Below are 5836 nucleotides of genomic sequence, written 5' to 3'. Positions count from 1 at the left end.
ACACTATTACTGCACACAGAGTCCATGCAACTTATTATGTGACTTGTTAAGCACATTTTTACTCCTGAACTTATTTAGGCTTGGCATAACAAAGGGGTTGAATACTTATTGACTCAAGACATTTCAGCTTTTAATTTTGAATTAATTTGTGAAAATGTTGAAAAACATACTTGTTCTTTGACCTTATGGGTATTGTGTTTAGGCCAGTGACCAAAAATCTCAATTTAATCTATTGTTAATTCAGGCTGTAACACAACAAAATGTGGAAAAAGTCAAGGGGTGTGAATAGTTTCTGAAGGCACTGTTTATTGTGTCGTGACCTGGGTGTTGCAAGGTAAAACATGCTACGAGAAGAAAAAAACATTGGAATACTCAATTCAACGACAATACCCACATGAAAAAATACTACAGTTTACTATAGAATACTCCAGGACTTACTATAGAATTATGTAGTAAACTGTAGTATACTATAGAATACTATACAACACACAAAAGTATCCCTCTTACATTTGTAGTACTTACTATAGAATATCATAGTATGCTGTAGAATACTATAGTAATTACTACGGTATTATCCACAAAAAACACACTGCATTAAAAACTGCAGTAATGTCTGCAGAAACACTAAACTTTTTATCAACTATTTTTTTTAAATGTTTTATTTCACCTTTATTTAACCAGATAGGCCAGTTGAGAACAAGTTCTCATTTACAACTGCGACCTGGCCAAGATAAAGCAAAGCAGTGTGACACAAACAACAACTCAGAGTTGCACATGGAATAAACAAACATACAGTCAATAACACAATAGGAAAAAAAGTCTATGTACAGCGTGTGCAAATTAGTAAGGCAATAAATAGGCCAAAGTGGCGAAATGAATACAATTTAGCAATTAAACACTGGAGTGATAGATGTGCAGAAGAGGAATGTGCAAGTGGAGATCCTGGGGTGCAAAGGAGCAAAAAAATAAAAAATAACAATATGGAGATGAGGTAGTTGGGTGGGCTATTTACAGATGACAATGATATGTAATCTGCTCTGACAGCTGATGCTTAAAGTTAGTGAGGGAGATATGAGTCTCCAGCTTCAGTGATTTTGGCAGCGTGTTACAGTCATTGGCAGCAGAGAACTGGAAGAAAAGGCAGCCAAAGTAGGAATTGGCTTTGGGGGTGACCAGAGAAATATACCTGCTGGAGCGCATGCTGGTGGGTGTTGTTATCGTGACCAGTGAGCTGAGATAAGGTGGGGCTTTACCTAGCAAAGACTTATAGTTGACCTGGAGCCAGTAGGTTTGTCGACGAATATGAAGCAAGGGCCAGCCAACGAGAGCACACAGGTCGCAGTGGTGGGTAGTATATTGGGCTTTGGTGACAAAACGGATGGCACTGTGATAGACTGCATCCAATTTACTGAGTAGAGTGTTGGAGGCTATTTTGTAAATTACATTGCCAAAGTCAAGGATCGGTAGGATAGTCAGTTTTACGAGGGTATGTTTGGCAGCATGCGTGAAGGATGCTTTGTTGTGAAATAGGAAGCCGATTCTAGATTTAATTTTGGATTGGAGATGCTTACTGTGAGCCTGGAGAGAGAGTTTACAGTCTAATCAGACACCTAGGTATTTGTAGTTGTCCACATATTCTAAGTCAGAACCGTCCAGAGTAGTGGGCAGTGATCGGTTGAAGAGCATGCGTTTAGTTTGACTTGCATTTAAGAGCAGTTGGAGGCCACAGAAGGAGAGTTGTATGGCATTGAAGCTCGTCTGGAGGTTAGTTAACACAGTGTCCAGAGCGACATCATTGATCTATACAGAGAAAAGAGTCGGCCCGAGAATTGACCCATGTGGCACCCCCATAGTGACTGCCAGAGGTCCGGACAACAGGCCCTCCGATTTGACACACTGAACTCTGTCTGAGAAGTAGTTGGTGAACCAGGCGAGGCAGTCATTTGAGAAACCAAGGCTGTTGAGTCTGCCGATAAGAATGTGGTGATTGACAATTTTGAAAGTCTTGGCCAGGTCGATGAATACAGCTGCACAGTATTATCTCTTATCGATGGCGGTTATGATATCGTTTAGGACCTTGAGCGTGGCTGAGATGCACCCATGACCAGCTCGGAAACCAGATTGCATAGCAGAGAAGGTACTGTGAGATTCGAAATGGTCGGTGATCTGTTTGTTAGCTTGGCTTTCGAAGACATTAGAAAGGCAGGATAGGATAGATATAGGTCTGTAGCAGTTTGGGTCTAGAGTCTCTCCCCCTTTGAAGAGGGGGATGACCGTGGCAGCTTTCCAATCTTTGGGGACGTCAGACGATACGAAAGAGAGATTGAACAGGTTAATAATAGGGGTTGCAACAATTTCGGCTGATCATTTTAGAAAGAGAGGGTCCAGATTGTCTAGCCCTGCTGATTTGTAGGGGTCCAGATTTTGCAGCTTTTTCAGAACATCAGCTATCTGGATTTGTGGGAAGGAGAAATGGGGAGGCTTGGGAAAGTTGCGGTGGGGGTTGCATGGCTGTTGACAAGGGTATGGGTGGCCAGGTGGAAAGCATGGCCAGCCGTAGAAAAATGCTTATTGAAATTCTCAATTATTGTGGATTTATCATTGGTGACAGTGTTTCCTAGCCTTAGTGCAGTGGGCAGCTGGGAGGAGGTGCTCTTATTCTCCATGGACTTTACAGTGTCGCAGAAATTTTAGGAGTTTGTGCTACGGGATGCACATTTCTGTTTTAAAAAGCTAGCCTTTGCTTTCCTAACTGCCTGTGTATGTCGGTTCCTAACTTCCCTGAAAAGTTGCATATTGCGGGGGCTATTCGATGCAAATGCCGTACGCCACAGGATGTTTTTGTGCTGGTCAAGTGCAGTCAGGTCTGGAGTGAACCACGGGCTATATCTGTTCCTGGTTCTAATTTTGTTGAATGGGGCATGCTTATTTAAGATGGTGAGGAAAGCACTTTTAAAGAATAATAGGCATCTTCTTCTGAAGGAATGAGGTCAATATCCTTCCAGGATACTCGGGCCAGGTCAATTAGAACGGCATGCTCGCTGAAGTGTTTTAGGGGGCGTTTGACAGTGATGAGGGGTGGTCATATGACCGCAGCTTCATTATGGATACAAGCAATGAGGCAGTGATCGCTGAGATCCTGGTTTAAGACAGCAGAGGTATATTTGGAGGGCAGGTTGTTTAGGATGATATCTATTAGGGGGCCTGTGTTTATGGATTTGGGGTTGTACCTGGTAGGTTCATTGATCATTTGTGTGAGATTGATGGCATCAAGCTTAGATTGTAGGATGGCCGGGTTGTTAAGCTTGTCCCAGTTTAGGTCACCTAACAGCACGAGCTCTGAAGATAGATGGGTGGCAATCAATTTACATATGTTGTCCAGGGCACAGCTGGGGGCAGAAGGTGGTATATAGCAAGCGGCAACGGTGAGAGACTTGTACTATAGTAAACTATAGTAAATACTACAGTTTTAAATTTTCTTATATCCTGCCCATTCCCCTCCCCTTTATACCAATTTGTGCCACCCACAAGTGAGAAAGCTACATGCCAAGTAGACCATATATTGTGTTCCCCCTCCTGGCCGCCCGGCTCCAGAGTCACTTCGACAACATCGGAGTGTACATCAGGCCGGCTTCAGGAAGACGTAATCAACTACCGACAATATCCTGAGGCTGGCTGAAGATGTACGAAGAGGGTTCAACAAAAAAGAGGTGATGTTGACTGTCTTCTTCGACATTGAAAATGGGCTCATCTATAGGATACAACTCGTCACTCAGATGGTCAGTCTTTTAAATAGCTTTTTAAATCAGCGGGAGATAGCAGTAATGGTGGGAGAACCCCATTATTCAGGTTCGCTCCAGAGGCGGGAGTACCCCAAGGCTCCGCCCTTAGTCCACTACTGTTTTTAATGTACGTCTGTGATATTTATTACCCAAGAGAGGGACAAGTGGCCCAGTTTGCAGACCATATCTGTTATTAGGCCTCCTCCAAAAACTTTACCCACTGCTGGAAAAAAGCTACAGAGGAGCATAACAGTGATCGAGCACTCGGCCAATCTGTGGCGGGTCAAGCTCAACACAGCTGAAGACCCAGTGCGTCCTCCTCTCCAGAAACCCCAAAAGAACTAAGCAAGTGCACCTTAAACTGTATGGACAGGCACTCCAGACGAACCCAACGGCTAAGTTCCTTGGGGACACATTTCAAGAAAACATGTTCTGGTGTCCCCACATAGAGTACCTGGAGAAAGTGGGAAGGATACGACTGAACAACCTAAAGGTACTTTGCAGAATAGAAGGAGGAGCCACGCCTGGAACAGCCGTCAGAGTTTACCAGAGCTACATACAAGTATGCTTCACCAGCCTGGTGTAACGTGGGGAGTTCTGATGTCAGAAAACTTCGGACCATTCAAAACCTTTGCATCAAGATGGCATACAGACCCCCGACGTACACAAAGACACACTACATACATGACCTTTCAGGACTGAGAACAGTAGAGGAGAGGATGGCTGTCCTGCGGCGCAGGTTTTACCCTCAAGTCGGTGGACAATCCATCTCTGAAACCCATGATTCGGGAGGAACAAGCTAACCATCCTCTCTGTGATTCTTTAGCATATCTATCACTTTTAAACCACTTTTAAACCCATTTTAGAGAGGATATCTGGTGCATTATATTGTGATTTTATCCACTCTTACTCCTGCTGATAGGCACTGCAATAGAAGCGGATATTTTAACAACATAAACACTGATTTTACTGCACTTTAAAACCATTCAAGTTTGTTTTTATCAAATCAAGTAAAAAAAAAAAACATTTTAAAAAAGGAAGGAGAACTCCACCACCCCCTCCCCTCCCCCTGTGCCTTGCCAATCCTGACCTCCACCAAACTGATACATGGACAAGAGGAATAGAAGAGGGCATGAAGCTCTAAGATGTCTGTACCAGTCTCAAAGGTCGTTGTCTCGTCTCTACAGGTTACAGAAAAGAGCAGAAGCTCTAAACTATCCGTTCAGACCCCAGTCCTACCTACCTACAGGTTATAGAAATACATCTATAGAACCTACCTACAGGTTATAGAAATACATCTATAGAACCTATCTATAGGTTATGGAAATACATCTATAGAACCTACCTACAGGTTATAGAAATACATCTATAGAACCTATCTATAGGTTATGGAAATACATATATAGAACCTACCTACAGGTTATAGAAATACATCTATAGAACCTACCTACAGGTTATAGAAATACATCTATAGAACCTACCTACAGGTTATAGAAAAAAATCTATAGAATATATCTAAGAGTTATGGAAAATGTACTCTTTTAGCATTTCTCTAGTAGGTTTTCTCAAGGAGAAAGCCTCCCCTTCTATGTCAAAGATACTTTAGTCAGCAAAAACACTACAGTGAAAACTACAGTTTTTATACCATAGTATACTATAGTATTATTTCATGTGGGTATGTACCGTATGCTATACATTAGTATCTATGTTTACCTTATGCAATTTAGTGCAATAGTTACATACAGGAGATTGCTTTGTTTATGAAGTTTATATATTGATGGGAGACTGTTACAGAGGAGTGTAAATGCTGTTTTTAGGCTGGATCATGTTGTGTTGTATTGTTGTATGTTTTAAATATGTCATGTACTGATTGTTGCTGCCTTCTTGGCCTGGTCTCCCTTGAAAAAGAGACTCTGGGTCTCAATGTGCTTTTCCTGGTTAAATAAAGGTTAAATAAATAAAACATTTGTTGGCCATGGTTTTATTATTTATCATTTAGAATAATCCAAAATTAGTCTGGTGAAAACACAGTTGAGATAATACCACAGGGGAAT

General features: G+C 42.0%; 1 non-coding gene across 1 annotated transcript; it reads left to right on the top strand.

The window, feature by feature from the left end:
- The first annotated feature begins 5311 nt into the window (after window positions 1-5311).
- On the top strand, window positions 5312-5364 carry LOC115112575 (U7 small nuclear RNA). The gene has a single exon (XR_003860950.1). It is a non-coding gene; the product is annotated as a U7 small nuclear RNA (small nuclear RNA).
- Window positions 5365-5836: the final 472 nt, after the last annotated feature.

The sequence above is a fragment of the Oncorhynchus nerka genome, linkage group LG27 (assembly GCF_034236695.1).
Source record: "Oncorhynchus nerka isolate Pitt River linkage group LG27, Oner_Uvic_2.0, whole genome shotgun sequence".
In the NCBI taxonomy this organism is placed as follows: domain Eukaryota; kingdom Metazoa; phylum Chordata; class Actinopteri; order Salmoniformes; family Salmonidae; genus Oncorhynchus; species Oncorhynchus nerka.
This window is presented reverse-complemented; position numbering and strand designations above follow the sequence as displayed.